The sequence below is a fragment of the Anser cygnoides genome, chromosome 4 (genome assembly GCF_040182565.1).
Source record: "Anser cygnoides isolate HZ-2024a breed goose chromosome 4, Taihu_goose_T2T_genome, whole genome shotgun sequence".
Lineage (NCBI taxonomy): Eukaryota > Metazoa > Chordata > Aves > Anseriformes > Anatidae > Anser > Anser cygnoides.
The window spans coordinates 49,796,530-49,816,032 of record NC_089876.1 but is presented as its reverse complement, the minus strand read 5'-3'; the positions used below and the strand labels follow the sequence as shown (position 1 = coordinate 49,816,032).

The 19,503-nt window shown below is 37.7% G+C and overlaps 1 long non-coding RNA gene across 3 annotated transcripts in view; it reads right to left on the bottom strand.

Moving 5' to 3' along the window:
• Positions 1–19,503, bottom strand: part of LOC136790717 (uncharacterized) — a 54,512-nt gene that overhangs the window by 11,819 nt on the left and 23,190 nt on the right. For all 3 annotated transcript variants that reach the window (XR_010831156.1, XR_010831157.1, XR_010831158.1), the window contains exons 3-4: positions 4,543–4,643; positions 455–622 (exon numbers count right to left, since the gene is read on the bottom strand). This is a non-coding gene — a long non-coding RNA (uncharacterized lncRNA). The remainder of the gene's footprint in view (positions 1–454; positions 623–4,542; positions 4,644–19,503) is intronic.

Sequence of the window (19,503 nt, the reverse complement as noted above, 5' to 3'; positions counted from 1 at the left end):
ATCCAGCCTGAACCTCCCCTGATGAACCTTTATGTTATTCCCCGAGGTCTTATCACTTACTACATCCTAACATCCCTATACCCTAGTAAAATAACAGCGAGAAGACCGTTTCTTTGTGTGGACATCTCAATAGCTCCTGGCAAAAATAATGCAAATTAATGAAATCAAGAAAGGCAATTCACATATTCCAGCTTTAGGGACCTAATGTTTATAATAGGAACCTCATGTCCCTGTGTAGCCAATACAAAGATTATTCAAAGTTTCTTGTACTCAACTGTTTCTTGTACTCAACTGTTTCTTGTACTCAACTGCCTATGCAGAGCTGTAAGTGGTTACTTAGACTTAGCTTCTATATATGCATTCCCAGAAGCACTAAACATCCATTATAAAGTGCCAGAGACTGCTGCAGAGTAAAGTAAAATTTAACTGTGTTTACATTTCTACTCATACTCACCAAATACCGTTGCTAACAGCTCACATTGAGTCTGCCAGACTGCTTTCAATGTGGCTTGAGTTAATCTACTTGATCAAAACAACCACCTTGGCATTCCTATGACGATGTTTCTTCCTTTTTTCTTCTCTCCACCTATGGTCTCCTTTCTCACACATCAGCTGTATGTTCCTGTATAAAGAATTCCTGCTTAGCAAGTATGGTACACTGTGGTCTCCTTGGGTTCAAAATGATACAAGGTCTTGTTCATAACTACTTTTAAATCAAATATATTGCTTGAAAAAAATCAACCAAGTTATCTTTAAAGTTCTTTTCTAAATATACATACAGGAGTATAACATTCAAATTTGAGTGTTAGAGTATTTAGATGGGCACAGTTATTTTAACAATAAGTAATAAAAGAATGTAAGATTAACAATGCTTTGTTAATCGGGTGGGGATGACAAACTCCCAACCGACCCTGAACGTGTGCGGGATTTGCTACTCCACCTGGATCCCTACAAGTCCATGGGTCCGGATGGGATTCATCCCCGGGTGCTGAAAGAGCTGGCGGACGTCATCGCGGAACCTCTCTCAATTATTTTTCAACGATCCTGGGAATTTGGAGAGGTCCCGGTAGACTGGAAGCTGGCAAATGTTGTGCCGATTTACAAGAAGGGTCAGAAAGAAGACCCTAGCAATTACAGGCCTGTCAGTCTCACGTCAGTGCCTGGTAAAATCATGGAGAAGATGGTTCTCGAACTTATTGAGGCTCACCTGGGGGACAAAGCAGTCATTGGTCCCAGCCAGCATGGGTTTGTGAAGGGCAGGTCCTGCCTAACTAACCTGATTTCCTTTTATGATAAGATCACCCGTATGATGGACCAAGGGAAACCAGCTGATGTGATTTTTTTGGACTTCAGCAAGGCTTTTGACACGGTTTCCCATAGGATCCTACTGGACAAAATGTCCACCATACAGCTAAATAAAAACATCATACGATGGGTGAGCAATTGGCTAACGGGCAGGGCCCAAAGGGTTATGGTAAATGGGGCTGCGTCAGGCTGGCGGGCGGTCACCAGTGGGGTCCCTCAAGGCTCCATTTTAGGGCTGGTACTTTTCAATATTTTTATAAACGATCTGGATGTAGGAATAGAAGGTATTTTGAGCAAGTTTGCTGATGACACCAAACTTGGAGGAGTTGTGGACTCGAATGAGGGTGGAAAGGCCTTGCAGAGGGATCTGGATAGGTTGGAGAGCTGGGCGATCACCAACCGCATGAAGTTCAATAAGAGCAAGTGCTGGGTCCTGCACCTGGGACGGGGAAACCCTGGCTGCACGTACAGACTGGGCGATGAGACGCTAGAGAGCAGCCTAGAAGAGAGGGATCTGGGGGTCGTGGTTGACAGCAAGTTGAATATGAGCCAGCAGTGTGCCCTGGCGGCCAGGAGGGCCAACCGTGTCCTGGGGTGCATCAAGCACGGCATCGCTAGTAGGTCAAGGGAGGTGATTGTCCCGCTCTACTCTGCGCTGGTGCGGCCTCACCTCGAGTACTGTGTGCAGTTCTGGGCACCACAGTATAAAAAGGACATGAAACTGTTGGAGAGTGTACAGAGGAGGGCTACGAAGATGGTGAAAGGCCTGGAGGGGAAGACGTACGAGGAACGGCTGAGGTCACTGGGCCTGTTCAGCCTGGAGAAGAGGAGGCTGAGGGGAGACCTCATCACAGTCTACAACTTCCTCGTAAGGGGGTGTCGAGAGGCAGGAGACCTTTTCTCCATTAACACCAGTGACAGGACCCGCGGGAACGGGGTTAAGCTGAGGCAGGGGAAATTTAGGCTCGACATCAGGAGGGGGTTCTTCACTGAGAGGGTGGTTGCACACTGGAACAGGCTCCCCAGGGAAGTGGTCACTGCACCGAGCCTGTCTGAATTTAAGAAGAGATTGGACTGTGCACTTAGTCACATGGTCTGAACTTTTGGGTAGACCTGTGCGGTATCAAGAGTTGGACTTGATGATCCTTAAGGGTCCCTTCCAACTCAGGATATTCTATGATTCTATGATTCTATGATTTCCTTTATATTTTCTTGTTAAGAATAATTGGGTGCTGGGGGCATATAACTTAACTGCTTCCAACTGAATCTTTTTCTAATTGTATCTGTGTGCTTTCATCCCCTCAATGAGAAAGCCTGCAGTCAGTATATTAAAAACCCATAATAAATAATATTCGAGTTTATATAGTTCAATTAAGTCTCTAAACTTTGATAAAAGAAGCATGTGATTTTTATTTAATGTTGTTCCCCGGATTGTTTGTATTTCAAATATTACTTTGATTTTTAGACTCAGAGAGAAAGAGGCAGTAAAACGTAAGTGAACCACATGCTTGGTTACCCTGACATCTGCAGCTTTAGATGGTATATGGGATTGTAGGCAATCATGTTTTCATGTTGTGTAGGCACTTTTCATATTTTTTGTAGCTGTCACTCACAGTAGCTACATTACAAGTCAAAAATGATGGTTAAACTAACAGATGCATGTCATATAACTCGCAGAGGGAAAATACTATCCTCAGAGTACACCTGAATATAAAAATTTAGTTCAACATCAAGCTCTCACTTGCCAGTGAAAAGTATTATCATGTAGTTTTACTGAATAGCCCTAAGGGATGTCAAGATGGATTTTTAGAGAGTGATTGCATTGTGTTCTAATTTATTTCTTAGATAGACTTATGTGCAGAAAGGTTTACTGGAGAGGTTCATTGTTGATTATACACATACTTTAGTGGTGATTTTTTTTGGTTGTTTGTTTGTTTAAAAAAACAACCAACCAAACACAAAGGAAAAAAGAAAAGAAAAAGGAAAACTCTCCCAGTGGCTACTTGGGAAGAGAAGCAGCAGAGACTCCTGAACAGAAGTCCCTCTGTGGGTGTCCTCTGCAGTGCAACACCTGTCCCCCCACATGACACTTTTCACACAGTATCCACGTAGTCTCTACAATCACCTGTTCAAATACCACTTTGATCAGGTGCAGGTGTTTTATTCTCTGTTCAGCTCTTTATTGTGTCCCCCAGCATATAGTACGAGTAAGAAAAGGTAGGGGGAAGGGAGGATTGACTCTCACACCAGTCGCAATCGCTTCCCATGAGAACATGCCATGGCAACAGTATTAGGTTCTACTTAAGACAATATTGGGGTCTGCAGGTGAAAAAGGCTACGAGCCACTGTGACTTAACCAAGGAAATTTTTAGCCTCAAGAGCTGCAGTAAATTCTCTGGAGATTCTGGAGATTTTAAGTACAAAGGATGGTAGGATAAAGATTACATCTTGTGCAGGGCTTTTCCTGCAAAGAAAGTTAAACAATTATGACTTTGATCCCGCAATCAGATTTGGCAGCATGAAATTCTAGCTAGCACATAGATGGGCAATACTACAAAACTGCAGAACTGGAAAATAGATTTGTTTTGAACTCTTTAAAAAGACCAGCACTCTCCTGGGCAGACATTTTTCTCAGTCAATTGATTCTAAAATTGAAGAAAAGCTATCAAGAAAAATCACTATGTTGTCTCTCTTTAGGTATGCTGGCCAGTCAGCACTGACAGAGATGGGCAATCAGTATTTATTGATTCATTCATCACTTTTCCAGACTTGATGGACTAAGGCTTTAATAGCTAAATATACTCTGGTTCTGGCAGAGATTTGAAATAAGTCTTGATTTTGTTTTGCTGTCTTTCTGGAATTATAACCTTACAATTTTATAAGGAGTTAAGGAATTTCTGTTCAGTTTAACTTTCAGGTTTCATAAAAATCATTATCTTAAGGAACTTTGGAGATCAGTTTTATGAACTCAGGAAACAACATTTTTATTGTATTAATGCAGCAGAAGGATAGCAAGTATATTGTGATGTGCAACAATATTTGTAAATCCTCATGTTCCTTATTCTTAGATTATTTCTATAATTCTGTTACTGTTTAAAGAAATAGACATTGCTGGCATTTCTTTTTTCTTTTACTATTACTTACATCTTTGTTTTCTACAGAATCTTCTTAATTAATATGCTCTTTTCTTGCCTCCATATATACAGTAGAAGTTCTTTCTGATCAAAATCAACTCACCGTGATTCTGTCTTGAGGGCTGTGATTCAAGGCCATGTGTGTTAACCAGCTGGAGAGTAGAGTGGTAGTAGCTTCAACTGAACTACATGACTACATTCACCCTGAGGAAAGTGAGTTAAAAAAAAGACACTTTAAGACTGTTTTGGGATTTTAGCATTTGACTGCTTTTAAAAATTTTCCATGCATTTGTGCTATATTTTTAATAGAGAATGACAGAATATTTAGTTGTTTCATAAATACAGAATACCACATGGCTGAGCATGTCATTGCAACAAAAACACTGGAAATATTGTTTATGAAAAATTGTACTGAGCCTCAAATAAAATATTAACTGGTAAGTGTAAAAAAATTCAGCATCTAATGCTAGCTACCAATCACTTTAAAACTGTTAGCAAATTAATCTCAATGTGAAAGCTGAGGTACATATCTATCTCATATTGATTAAAAATATTCAGAGGAATTTAGTTTAGGAAATTAGAGTAAAAATTTCCTTTGAAAAAACAACAAACATTTACATGAATTTCACAGATAATCCTATTCTTTTTTCCATTTCTAAATATTTTAAATAGTTGGGTTAAGTCAAATTAAAGCTTCTATTTCTTCTTTTTATTATAGTTTTGAGTAACAGTCTGTCATTAAGCTAACAGCATTTCTTTAGTCTGGACTGTGAGGTCAATGTCTAGAAAGAGGCACCTACACTGAGAGATATTTACATATTTTTAGTATTACAGAGATCTAAAATAAATAAAGCATTCTTCTGCTTAGTTAAAAGTGTATGTTAAATAATAGCAAGATATGCTCGATATGTAAGTAATGAAGTTATCTCAGACCACAGGGAAAGAATGAAACAGGATGTGAAATGCTAAACACATTTAAGATTTGAATGCAAAATTACAGCATTAAAATGCAAGTCCTTTTTAAACCAAGGTGCTTTTCCATTGACATGTAAGCTAAGGCACTGGAGATGAATAATTACTTTGGGAATTCTTAGACAGGAAAAAGACTGAAGGAAACTCTTTCCTGATGAGTATTTCCTTCAACATGGCTCCGGCATTCCCTGCAATACAGTTTATTTGAGTATCTCCTGTTGTAATGTTTGGACATTTGCTGCTTTAAGTCACTGACAATGTTCATATATTTGATTTAGTGACTGTCTTCCACTTTTAGACCTCTAACAGCCGTCTCATGCACAATGCCTGATATCAGAATTTACTTTAAACAGAATAACTTCTGGTAGTAGAGATGAATTAAAATGAAAGATTTGGAACCAGGAATGCTGAGCATCTGCTAATTGCACTGCCCTTATTTATTTATTTATTTATTTATTTATTTATTTATTGTCTTAGAATTGTTAAATCCAAAATTAGTTCATTGATTTTGATGACCATTGCTAAATTTTCTTTAACTGCTATCTTAAGTAAGGTTGTTGCTTTGAAAAGTGATTGATTTTGTCTGTGGTAGATAAAACCTAACGTTTTAGGTAGTAATGTAAGTGCCTTCTCAAGCAGTCCTTGTTCCTGCAACATTACTCAGCTACAGAGTCTGAATCGGGAGTACTGATGTGGGTTCTTAACAAAATTGTGGTTGTTGCTATCACGACTGCAGGTAGCTCATTCACAGGGATTTAAGGCAAACTTCCACTCCTTAAAACCTTTCATGACCTTCCTAGAGGTTGGACAGGAGAAAAATGCATTTTGCACAACAGCCACTGGGATCAGAGAGCAAAAATATGAACCCTAAAGCCTTGTGCATATGGTTGATGGCCCCACCAGCTCTCTTTCTACCATCTGCTTAGGGAAACAGCAGTTGAGACTGTTTCAGAATCCTGAAACAAGAAGTGATGTCATTTAAAGATACTTAAAAATTTACTTTTTGCTAGACCAACATGGTATAGAAGATAAATGTTCTGGTGTGTAGGAAGAAAACCAATAATGCAGTATAGTTGCTTTGTAAGCGATTAGAATAAAAATAACATACTTCTGAAAGAATATTTCTTCACACCTACCTACACAATAGCACAGATATTTGTGATGGGCACAGTCGTAGCTATCAAAACTACATTTGTTATGTTATTTAGCTGAGGTGCTGTTGATTCTTCCCCACAGTTCACTGGAGAGTAGCAATGATGACTACTTTATCCAGAAGGTACCATCTTGACCCACTGAAGCTATGGCCACAATTATCCATTGTTAGTTATTTGTACAGCAACAATATGTACGTTCTTACTAGACAGTTCAGCTAATTTTATTTGCAGCTGACACAGCTTAGTAGTATAGGAAAAACTGGTAATGAGAAAAGGCAAGTAAGCCAGGCCTAAACATGGCTGCACAAGGAAAGAAGATCGATTTTCTAGTTCCTGACTGAAGCATGGGCCAGGTTGCATGCAGACACCAAACTATTAAAGCTTGTTATAACAGAAGAATAGGAGGAATTCTGGTTTGAACTTTGAACTACTCTTCCACAAGTTAGCCCTATCCTTGGTTTTGCCATATTTCAAAGTATATTCTATTTATGTGATAATTTAACTTATATAAAAGAAAAGGAGGTGAAGGTCATTGATTTATACAGTAATTTTCATTTCAGATATTCCCATAAATCACTTCTCTGAAGTACCATATGAAAATTATACAGATCCCACAGCACTATAATGTTTTAATATATCATTAAAAGCAAAGAGAACAAAAGTAAATAGTTCAATGATTTGAGCAGTCAGACTTGCAAAACTCTTCTTGAATGGATGTTATTTTTTCTTTCCATCATAACCTTTTCACTAAACCATTCATGGATTTTCAGTCCCCAAAGTTTTTCTTATAATTAACATGAAGTTTGGCCAGGAACAGTAAAGCTCCTTCCACTTGCTCTTCCAAGAAATTCTGTTTAATGTCTCTGAGCTCTTTCTGACTAAGGTAAGGTACTGAAATCAGACAAGATAAAAAATGTGTCCTTTCCATTTCTTTCTGAATTTCTAGCCACCTGTTAGAAGTTTCTGGCACTCGTGAGCCTCCTTTCATTTTGCCAATAAGTCTTGTCTTCTCTCATTTCTGGGGACACAGCAGCATTTTCAGTGCATATTAACATCTGCAGTTAGTGCAAATTTCCCTTAAAACAACAAAATCCCTTTCTCAATTACTAACAGCCTACTTGGTAGCATTAACCCAAACTCATCACTTTTCTTATTTTTGCACCTTGTTCCATCTTTATCTCTCCATAGTATTTCCTCCGTTGTTAACAGATTTGTTTTCTGTTTTCCTTGTCACCTACACAAAGCCACTAGCATCTTGCTAACTGTTAGCTGAATAGGATTCATCTTTGTTTTCACTGATGACTCTCTACCTCACCAGTCACATAAAAGTGTCTTTCAGACATGGAGTTTTCTCTATCTACACTAAGCCTTAAAAAATTTTATATTTTTAAACCTTATTTCTCCTTCTTGTTTGTACATCCAGAAGAAAAAAAAAAAGATTTTTTTTTTGTATATCACACAAGCATCTGAACCTTGTAACCAACAAAGGATTTGCCTGTGCACTAAAATGACAAAGAACCTTTGTTAGGGAGTTGATTATAATGGTGGTCAGCTGTCTATGTGAGTCTGTGATGTGAACCAAGAAATCCTAGTGTGAACTTCATGCTACTGTCACTGTCAGGTGTGCTGATTATAATTAGAGTGTCCTTTAGCACTTTCTTCTGCTTCATTTTTTTTTTAATAGAACAGAGATGGGGGCTGTAGGTGATGAAGACTTCTGATTAATGCACGTAGTTATGATTTATGCTACCTTGGTGCAACAGTGAACAGAACACCAAGAACCTCAGCCAAAAATGTTCGTGCATGTTAAAGGCATCCTTGGAATGAAAGACTCATCTGAATGAACTTAACTGACTCCAGATAAATGGTATAATCATATTTTGAACAGTTATAATACTCCCTCACTGATTGCTATATTATAGGTGGGACAGACATAAAAGATGTAACATTTCTCTCTCTCTCAGCATTCGCTTTCATTCAGGCTCTGAATCCAGCCTGCCTGCACTTCATAGAATGTCTCTGCTAACAAAGATGGAGAGTTGCAACAAATGCTGATCTGAAAATACTTCTGCATAATGCATATTCTAATGTGTATTTGGTTCCTTGTGTCTTGAATTTTTCAAATATTATAGAACTATTTGCATGATTATAGTTAGGCATATACTCAAGCACTTTTTTCATCTGGGATGCGCATAATGAATTCTATGATTTCAGGTCATAAAATAATGTTATGAGTATACATATCTTACTCCATTTGTCTACATACCAAATGATAGTATTATACTTATTTGCATATACCGTCTTATATAATTTTTTTTTTTTTTTACATTTAAGAAATAGATACTAAGCAATTGATGTTATTTTGATTCAGCAACTCCCTCAAGGTAGGTTTCAGGTCAAATATTGGCTCAGTGCAAGGTGTGCTTTGAAGATAACTATTTAATTTTCTCTTCCTTTTCTTTTGACCCCATTGAAAAGATGGAGAAGCTTAGCATAAAAAAAATGTGTACCACAGCAGCTGCATTTTAGCACACCAGTTTGAAGTATGGGGTAATGGCAATGCAATATGAACACATGTATTTAGAATCTATACTTTTTGTTCCTCCCAAATACTGAGTTTTAAAAATTGGAATTACACGTGCAAAACCAATATTCACTCCAAAATTCACTCTAGTTCACAAGATAAAATATTAATCAGTCCGTAATAAACTCTCTTGTTGTTTGTTAGATGCTTACAGGTACAGAACAATTAGCAGTGGGACCTAACAGCATTTAACAATTCTCTTAAGGTACTGACCTTCTGCAGCACTCACTGAACCTTCTCAGAAGGAGTGGGAACTAATGAGGTGGTATGAAAGTGTGGCCTCAGTAATCAAATCCTTCTGCTGAGTCTATTTGCTGTGTGATTGCTAATGTTAAGAGGATGGGGAGAGCGGAGGGGGAAAGCAAAAAGACCAGGCATAGCTACCATTTGGCCAGCCTGCAATTTATAATGTCAGCAACGAGCTTTAAACAGAGTATTGGCACCAGCATGGCAGATAAGTCTTGTCTCCTATTCCTTTTTAATATTACCTCTCAGTATCTAACAGAGTCACAAGCTAACAACTGGTTAACAAAACGGTTTACAGATATGGAGGACTTGAGTAAGTCTCGCATGCATAAGATATCTAGTGAGCAACATTTAATGAAACCATTTATTATAATTCTGCGCTTTGAATAAAACATTTGTTTATTTCATGAGTGATTAATTTTCCCTTTATTCAGCTCCTTCTCCCTCTCATACAGCAGAGCACAGAGTGTTCCTCAGAGCTCTTTTACAGTTCTTAGAGTATTTATAGCAATACTACTCTACCATTGAAACCTGTTGTTTTTTCCTGTCTTCCCTCTTTTCCTTATTCTACTCCTTCCTTTTTTAATCCACTTTGCTCCTTCCTGTAGCCCTCCTCTAGATTTTACGTCAGGATCTGCTGTTTGCTGCTCTCCTGGGACCCGTGACCCTAGACGTGGTTTGTGGGGTGCCTGCCACACCCTGGGGGGAAAAAGTCTCTTGTGTGTGGTGTCTTTTGCTCTTTCCCCACGTTTTGGGGCTGAGTCCCTGGAGCTGGTGTATATGCTGTGAACAGAGCACCCTCTCTTTCTGTTAGCCCAGGGCTGTGTTATGTTTCTTTCTAAGTGCTGCCTCTCCTGCTCCTTCTGGTGCCACATCCTTTTCCTTTCCTTGCTGTCCTGCACATTTTGACTCCATATTTATCTATACCTTGACATTGTTTCCTCTTAACACTACCTGCCTGTACAAGCCCATGTTTTATTTGTTTCCTTCCCCCAGAATGCCCATTACTTCTCGTGCATAATTTACTCTCTGCTGTCTTCTTCTCCAGTAATGCTTCTGTCTTTGTCACTCTGCCTGTTCTCACTAAGGTAATTCACCATGTCCTTCTTGTAAAATAAAAATCTTTATAAAAATGTATAAAAATAAAAATTTCTGTTACTTTTGAACTGTTTGCTTTGCTTATGACTTACACTGAAAAAGTCTCTTCTTCTCCGCCAGTTTCCTTCAAAATGACACTATCTTATAATACCTTTGTTGGTGTTCTGTCTGTTCTATTTGTGAAATCTTTTGCTAAATTTGTCCCTCATTGCATTTTCATCTATTTTGTCTAAACCTTGAATTCCCCAAATGATTTGTCTGCACCTAATATCTATCATATTTAACTCTTGCTACCTGCTCTTATTCCTTTTCTTATTACTCCTCTATCTCCCTAGATACTAGGTTTCCTGTCTATATTCACAGCACTTCACGCTTTGAATAATTCTCCACTGTTGTTAGGCTCTCTTCCTCCTCACTAGCTCTACTGTACATCTTCTGCCCCAGATATCCCCCTGACCCTGCCTTCAGCAGCAACGATGCCCTGTCCTCTTTTCACCACCATGGTCTGAGAAGATCTCCAGTGAGGAGGTGTTGCAGACTCTACAACACCTTGCCAAGTGACAGTAATTCCTGAGGTGCCATTGCCAGTTAAAACAGACCTGCAGAAGACACTGATGATTTACTCATGATCATGCACTTGGCCAGTAATTCCTGAGTCAAAAAAATAATAATGCCCATTTGAGGGAGTAATGAGTTTTAGTTAATTTTGTTGTAGAGACAATGTGTTCTGCTACACTGTGTTATATCTGGTACAGAAAACACAGTAACTGTGTATCTCAGTTATTTGTGAGGTGACTAGTCAATTTATAGGTGTATAGAAGTTGCATGTGAAAAGGATGAAGAAGATAATAAATAAAATGAAGAATGTCTGGAAGTTTCCAAAGCAACTTCAGCTTAAAGTTTTAGAAGAAAATCAACTGCACAATTAACAGTGAACAACTTAGTTGGAGGCTATTTCCTCTGCTGTAGGAAATTCCTCATCTTCGTTGCTTTTAAGAATGGCTTTTCTGGAAGAAGGCAAGGTCACACAACATAAAAAATGAAAAATAAAATACAGCAGAGGCACTCTCATCAGCTTCACAGCTCTGCTGTCTTTTCCACCAGCAATTTCAGCATTTCAGAACATATAAAGTCATTACTTTAACCATTCTGTTCACAGATACACAGAATAAACTTGTGGCCAATTTCAGACACGTTATACACCACAGCTATTGAGGTCATGCTAAATTTGGCTGAAATGAAGGTCATTCCATCCAAAATCAACACAATGAAATTCTTTGGTCAGTAGATTTATATGCGGAATATTTAGAATTTTGGTAAAAGAAAAAGGTATTTTTTGCCCAACCTTTAACAATGTCCATTTTGAGAATTTTTAAAATATGTTGAATCAGGTGAACTTAATGATATTGCTGTTGAGTTTAATTTGTGCATGCTTTGACCATTTGAAAACAAACAGGAACACGGTTTTCCTATTACTATTGAACAACACAGATTTGATAAAAAATTGAAATTATAGGGTTTTTTTTGTTTCTTGATTTTCTCAGAGGTATTTTTTTCTAGTATAGCATGAAAATATTAATACTCTTACAGGTGGTGCTATTTGCAGTTCTTGTACCCTGAGTACCAGTCCAAGTCATTCAGATTCAGGTACACAGAAAAACTACTAGGATTCAGGAGAATGGAAAGCCTGTTCTTAGGAAAAAAGGCGAGCAAAGAGCCTACTTATTAGCCTAATAAATGAAAGGAAGAATAAAAGTGGGGTTTACGTTCTGAAAATAATTGGTGGCTGAAAAGGGGGTGGAAGTCCTCGTTAAAGATTGGTAAGAGCAGACCACACCAACATGAAAATATGTGGTTAATGGCTAGGATGAAAAGGTGCAAATTGAAATAACAGTGTGATTCTTTGAAAGGTACCAAACCATCACCACAGAGTGTCTAAAACTGCCTTACAAATAAGGAGGAATGTGGGAATCAAAGTAGTTTTAACATGAAAACTGATTGTTACGGAATGGATTTTGTTACTTGCTTCATCAGAAATACTGGTCAGAGAAATTAATAACAGATCATATATACTTATGAAATATTTGGTTATTTTTTTTCCAGGGCTTTTCTTCTAGGTTTTCTTTTGAACTCTAATATTTTATCAGTAGCTCAAAAGAAAAGGAATAATAATAATAAAAAACCACAACTATACAAGACATAAGGGAACATGGAGATTTAAGCAGTATTTTAGGTGTTATTGCTTAACAGTGTCCCCTTTGGATTGTTCACAGAGCATGACAATATGTAATAGAGTAGTTAAGACAGGGAAATAGTATGCATACTCAAATAGTTTAATTATGATATAAATTACAAAAAGGGATGCAGAAACAGTAGACAATAGCTACCTTTAAACATTAAGAACTACGGGCTACTTTTTGTTACTGTCTGAAGGAATACAATAGTACAGTATTTAAAGTAGTATAAAAATAGCAAAGCATTTTTTTTTTTAATGCTTTAATGTGGTTTTAAACTATAAAACAAGATTCTTTATTTTCCTTAAGGACAGATACTCCTGCTGACTTTTGTGAGGGTTTGAGACCATGAACAGAGACTGACTGAAGTTAATTTGCTTCCGGCATTCCTTATTTATGAATTAAAAAAAAATTCCCTGGTGTCTTCTTATGAAATTTCATCAAAATCTGAAAGCGAAGGGAAGGCTGCCCTTCTGACTCATTGTCCTAACCAGCTGTGTTGTTATAGATACTGTGGAAACAGGCATGTGCTAATAATTCTGTAGATGTGAACTGTTTGGGAACTTTCCCATTCAGAATAGAAGAATACTCTTTGGACTAGAATACAAGACATAACAATTTGCCTCAAACTACAAAATAAAAAGAATTGAATATTTACAGCAGAACAAAATACACTGTCTGGGTAACAGCAGAAGAATTAAGCTGTTAGTTTCCTATTACATCGAAGTTCTTCCAAGGCACTTGTGTTAAACAGATGAATTTATTACCCTCAGGTTTTCTATAGCATGTATCTCAGGTGCATATGGTCTCATTTTTCAATTAGCATTCAGTTGCAAGGAAAGGTTCTTCATATTACTGCAATGCAGATGCATTTGTAGGCCTAGCAGAGTATTGCAGGGTCTCGTCTATGAAGGAATTTTGATCAAACCGGGTCAACTAGTGTCTTTGTAAAGCCCCAGAATAAAGCTAATTTGAAAAGTCAAGGTGTGTGTGGCAGAGGGACCTCTTTTATATATTTTTCATGTATAACCTGAATATTCAGATGTAATCATGATCATAAATAATATATCCCATAAAATTCCAAGAAAAATATTCCAAAGAAACTTTCTTGGATAAATATATGGAAATGAAGGATGTTTTACTTCATTGTTCTGAAGTCCAGCATTCACCTATATGTTGCGAAAGTACCCCAAGACAGAAAAGAAAAAGACAAGAAACCCCTTCACATCCATGATCCATACTGCTAACACTGTTAATTAAGCATGCTGTGTTAAAGGTGTCTTCTTTGGGTACTGACTGACTTTAGATAAACAGATATTGAAATTACTTTCTACTAATAGATGTGTCACAATGTTTCATGATAATAAGCCAGAGCTGAATCTATTTTCCTTGTGCATACATAAGCCTATTTAAGACTGTAAATTTATATATATAGCTAACAGAATATTTGAAAGGGATATTTATAAAGGTCTTATGAACCTCTGCTACTTGATGTGTGTTTGCTTTGATGGTTCTTGGAACTAGAGGGATTAGCACATTTATATCTATCCATTAAAAGGCTGTAGACACGATTTTAATAACTTTTTTCATTTTCTTTTGCAGGGACTGTCTCATCTAAGATAATTCACTGTAAAATCTAGCTAAACATGGAATAAACTCCAATGACAATTTTTTTTCTCACAGTAACAGAATACTATTGAAAAAAGTCTGAGTAGTTAACGTGGAGGATTTGTCAGTTAAGAAGAACACCTGTGTGCAGTTTATCACTTCTAGTTGAGGTTATTAAACTGTTTTATTATCAAATGCATAATTCATTCGTGCATACAGAGTCAACCCTTTGTTTTCACATCTTCTTCCGACCAGGGAAAGACAAAGGTCACTGAAGCGCGGGCATTTGTCAGGAGGATGCATGTGAACAACAGGATGGCTGGAATTAGGGAAACCTGTCCAGCCTCATCTGTCTTTAGAAAACTGTGGTATTTCCTTGGAAACAGGACAAATTCAGGATTTTGAGACCTTCATTTTTACACACTTGGAAAAGTGTTAGTCTCAAGTGTTAAGGGACAGAATGAAAGTGTGAGGTTTAACTTTCGCAACAGACATCTGTTCTGACCATGAAACCAAGCAAGGGACCGAGCCAGAGCTGCAGAAAGAGAAGAGTGCCTCACTGGGCTCCCAGGTGGGCGGGAAGATGCCTGGTGGCTGGCCTGTCTCAGGTGGTCAGAGTCGATAAGGGAAATGATGCACGGAAATGTGCATGGATGTTTTGTATTCCTAGAGGTTTGTTTCTTCTGAGTAAGGAATGATTACGTCTGAAAAAAGTTAATATTAACTTTCAGAATTAAAGAAAGTGATTAAGTTGTGCTCAAAGCCTACCAATGAAGCACTTATTTAATTCAATCCTGACATTTCCACATATAGAAGACTTACAAACTCTAAGCGCCCATAAGGTGGTAGCAATGAGAAACGGTGTGCTCAGGATACTGCCAGCAGCAATCCTTGGGCAGCAGGGTTGCAAGATCATAGTTTTGTGAACCAGTAATTTACAAGAATAGAAGGAAATCTGTGGTCAAGATACATGTCTAAATAAAGAAAAAGTCCTAGGGACAGAGTTCAGCTTGCACTTTATAGGCATGGGATTTGTCTGTTTGTTTGTTTCTTTTTAAAATGACCACCTTTGGGCAATGGTCATTGTAACAGAAATTCAGAGACAATTATAATTTTAGGACATGAAACAATCAACATTTTCTTTCTCAGCTGTTTTTTCCCCTCTTATTTTTTTTTTTCCTCCCCAGTAACTTACTAGGGTTCTCCTCTATTCTACTTTTCAGTATTCTGCCTTATAATTATTTGGCAGACATGGCACATTGCAGACTGAGCACCTGTTCTGTTTTACAGTTTGTATACCCTTTGTTCCTTCTCTTACTACGAGCCTTAGTATTCAGAAATCATAAATTAAAAAAAAAAAGAGAGAGAAAAAGAAAGAAATTGATTTTAAAACGTAGCTTTTTTTGCTTCTTGTTTCATTTCAAGTTTCTGTATTCTTAAGTCATCATTACTTTACATTTCACAGTTTTCATTCAACACTTACTTACAAGATCCGTAATAAAACTCAAGAGAGTCAACAAAAGCAGAGGACTAGAGGCTCCTTAGTTAGCAATAATTGCAGTTGCAGGATATCTGAGCTTATGGACCATAAAGGATTTGAGCTTATACACTGTTTTAGGACAGATGGGAGGTGAACAGAGGGGAAAACATCATGTTCTTGTGATACACCTGTATAGTGCAAATGGATTTCTGACCCAAAGAAAATAAGAATGAAGCAGGATCATGGCTTTAGTTTCCTTATGCCAACCCACAGAGCAAGCCAGCAGCACTCAAAGAAACAGGCTGTCCTGTTCTAAAGAACAGAGCAACTTGTGCAACAACATAAGCACATAGAAGCTTGGGTGCATTTTGAGATGATCTCTACACCTTGCATGATGTTTAAGATTTTCCTCTCCAGAACCTGCTTGGAAACATGTAAACAACTGGTTAGCATGGAAAAAATCGAGCATAATTGTACTCAGATTTGTGTTCTTCAAATTTCTGAGAACTTTGTAAAAATTATTTACAACCTTTATTGTATGACTAGATAAAATAGATACTAACAAGAAGAATATAGTGGGCATTTCTAGGCAGCATATAGCAGCAAAATCTTTTCCGGTTAAACAGAAAATATGGCACATGAAGCACAGAATGCATTTCTCATTAGTTGTAGAGCTGCTCTATGTGATTTCTAGTTTGGCAGAAGTGGAAACCAAGGTCTGGAGAAAAAAGGAGCCTAAATACGCTTCAGCCAAAATACAATTAGAAGGGAGAAGAAAGGAAGACAAATATGTTAAATCCAATTGTGTTGTGTATGTTGTGGTAGAAGGAAGAGAAGTTAAGAGACAGCGATTTGAGCAAAAACGTCTCCAAGACTAGCTGTTCTACAGTATCATTTCCATTACTGTCAATATGCCAACAACTAGATGATCTGCAGCAACAAGTGAAAATAACATCACGCTCCCACAGAAACTTAAGACAGATCTCCAGTAAATCTGCGCCTTTACCTTGAACTGGTATTAGTCTTTGGGTATCAATCTGAGGTTGCTGCATTTGAAACAGAAGGGAGATCTCAGAAAACTGGCCAAAGTACCTGCCTCAACCCATGCATGCAGGGGCTGTAAGGCAGCCGGCATGTCCCTGAGCAGCCAGCTTTGGGGCTGCACCAGGCGAGCAGCACAGCTTCCCAGCATTGGAGCAGTTGACTCACCTTGTTGATGTAGAAATTGCCCGAGCATTTTAACAATAACATATGCCTAACTGTGATTTTGTAACCTACCTATCCCTGCAGTCTCTAGCATTTTGCTATTTTTACTAGTTTTACTGGAAAGAACGCTGCCCTCCTGCAGGACAGCTAGGGATCAAGCTGTCTTCTTGAGCCATACCATTTGCTGAGCAATTGCTTCAGAAGATCTTCATCTTAGTGTAATATACTGATTTGGTTTTTTACCCAATGGCATGCCAAAACACGCTGGAAGGAGTGTGATTTGCTAGGAATAGCAAATCCTTCCGGAGATGCATTTTTTTTTTTTTTTAGTGAACTCTTTCAGATCCTTGCATACTTGCTGAAGTGAGCTAAAAATAGCATTGCATTTCCTCCATTTCATGAGAGAACTATACAAATGGAATTGTGCTGTGTGTTGCTTTTGGAGCAGCCATGGTGATACCTGCAATAACAACGTTTCGTCATCTGTCATTGCATATGGTTCTGTAGCAACCCTATTGCCAGCAATTAATCACAGGAAAAGAGCCACTTATTTTTCAGTAGAAGGAACGCTTCATGACACAGAATAGGCAATGGATACAACTACATTTTCACTCATAAACAAGTGGACTACGTAATACATAGATGTGCAGTAAAATCCTGAACATCACTGACAGAAGGAGGACAGCAATTCCTTATGCATACTCATGACCCTTCTCTCTGGGGCAGGAATAGGAGGGGTGAGGGGATGAGATCCAGTCCCTGTCAAAGGCAACAGAAAACTGTCACCATTAACCCTACTGGAGTTCAAACTAGATCTTAATAGGGTAGAGCAGGCTAAAACTACATATTCATTTTTCCAGGAAACCTTCCTCTGTGCTAAAACCCATAAAAAGGCTTTGAAACAAAGCAGATGACAGTGCTTTCATGGTTTAAGACTCTTGAAAATTCAGTGGTGTTGGTCTGAGTAGATGTTTGACAAGGTACAAGAAAACACGCTGTCCTCGTTAATCCATTAAAGAATGGTAAATTTTCAAGCTGTGACTTTAAAGCAAGAATTCTGATAGGGTTGCTTTAGCTATTAAATCACCAACCAGACACAACTGGTACAGAGAACATTAAATTGCCTGGACTTACTTCAGTATCAGGTTCAGCACATTGAGTGTGAAACTTAGAAGAGAACTAAATAACTAGAGAAACAAGTTACTCCTTGGTGACTAACAAATAGCAAACAAGATAAACTAATAAGGCTTCAACTCTAGCTTGTTAGTTTCAATGTGGGAGAAATACAATTTTCAGAAAGGGGGAAATCTCATTAAACTTTCACTTAAAGCAGAAATAGAGGTGAAGTTTAAAGTATTTAAGCTGTTTTTCTTTTTTTTCATTAAAAAAAAAAGCTGGGTTAGGTAAAAACAAACAAAAACAACAAAAAAAAACCTTACATTTTTATCTGAAGAATTTTGAGCAGTTGTGAATAAGTATTTTGAATTAAATAATTGCAGTTTTGTAATTCAATAAAATTAAGCATGTTCGTCATTGGTCAGACAGAAGATTGAACTGTTTAGTTTCAGTCATACCCATACCGTAATGATAGAACCTGTAAAGGTACAACATTTTTCTGTCAGCTAGGATTTCAAAAATTACAGCTGGCTTGGTACAAATTCCTATAGAAAAATAAATGGGAGACTTTTAGAGTGTCACCCTAACCCCATTCATTGCTGCATTGAAGATTGCTTGTGTCAATTACTGGGGAACCACAACATGCCAGCCTTCATGCACATCTAATATACAGTACTTTTACCTGATAATGCCTTAACAATATCGCTTCCGTGTAGACTTCACAGAAGCCTCTGGAACAAAAATGTATTGCACAAGAGCACGCTATATTAGAACTGGATTAGTCTTCACAACCCAGCTGAATAAAAGTGGCTGAAACAGGCTTTGATTAGAGCAGAAAGTTTTTCTCTCAAGTTTCTTACGCTTTACATCAGTCTCAGCTCCAACAGAAACTCAAGGTGGGTCTCACCAATTACTCATACCCTCAGAGCAGTAGGAATCTGATCAGGTAAGAGCTTTCATTTAAGCACTGTAGAATTGCTTTTTATATCTTTAACCAGAAAAGAAGTGAATTGACCAAGAGAACTTCCTGATAAAGTGATGTTCCACACAAAAAAAAACCAGGAAAGCATTGCTTGCTCCAACCTCTTTGCCGCAAGTACATCCTTGTGCGTTATCGTTATTCACAGACTTTATTGGCAAATCTAGAAGATGACAGGAGATATTTAATATTGAAATGCTACCAGATATGAATAAAGAATAAATTATCCACAATTTTCTGATTTTCTTCCATGAATTCTTCATTACTTGAAGTATTACATGCCCTAACTCTACCAAGAACAAATTTCTAAGACAAAACACACTATTCCTTTGGTTAACCATTACCATTGAATTTATTTCCATTTCTTTGTCTTTTATGTCTTAATGA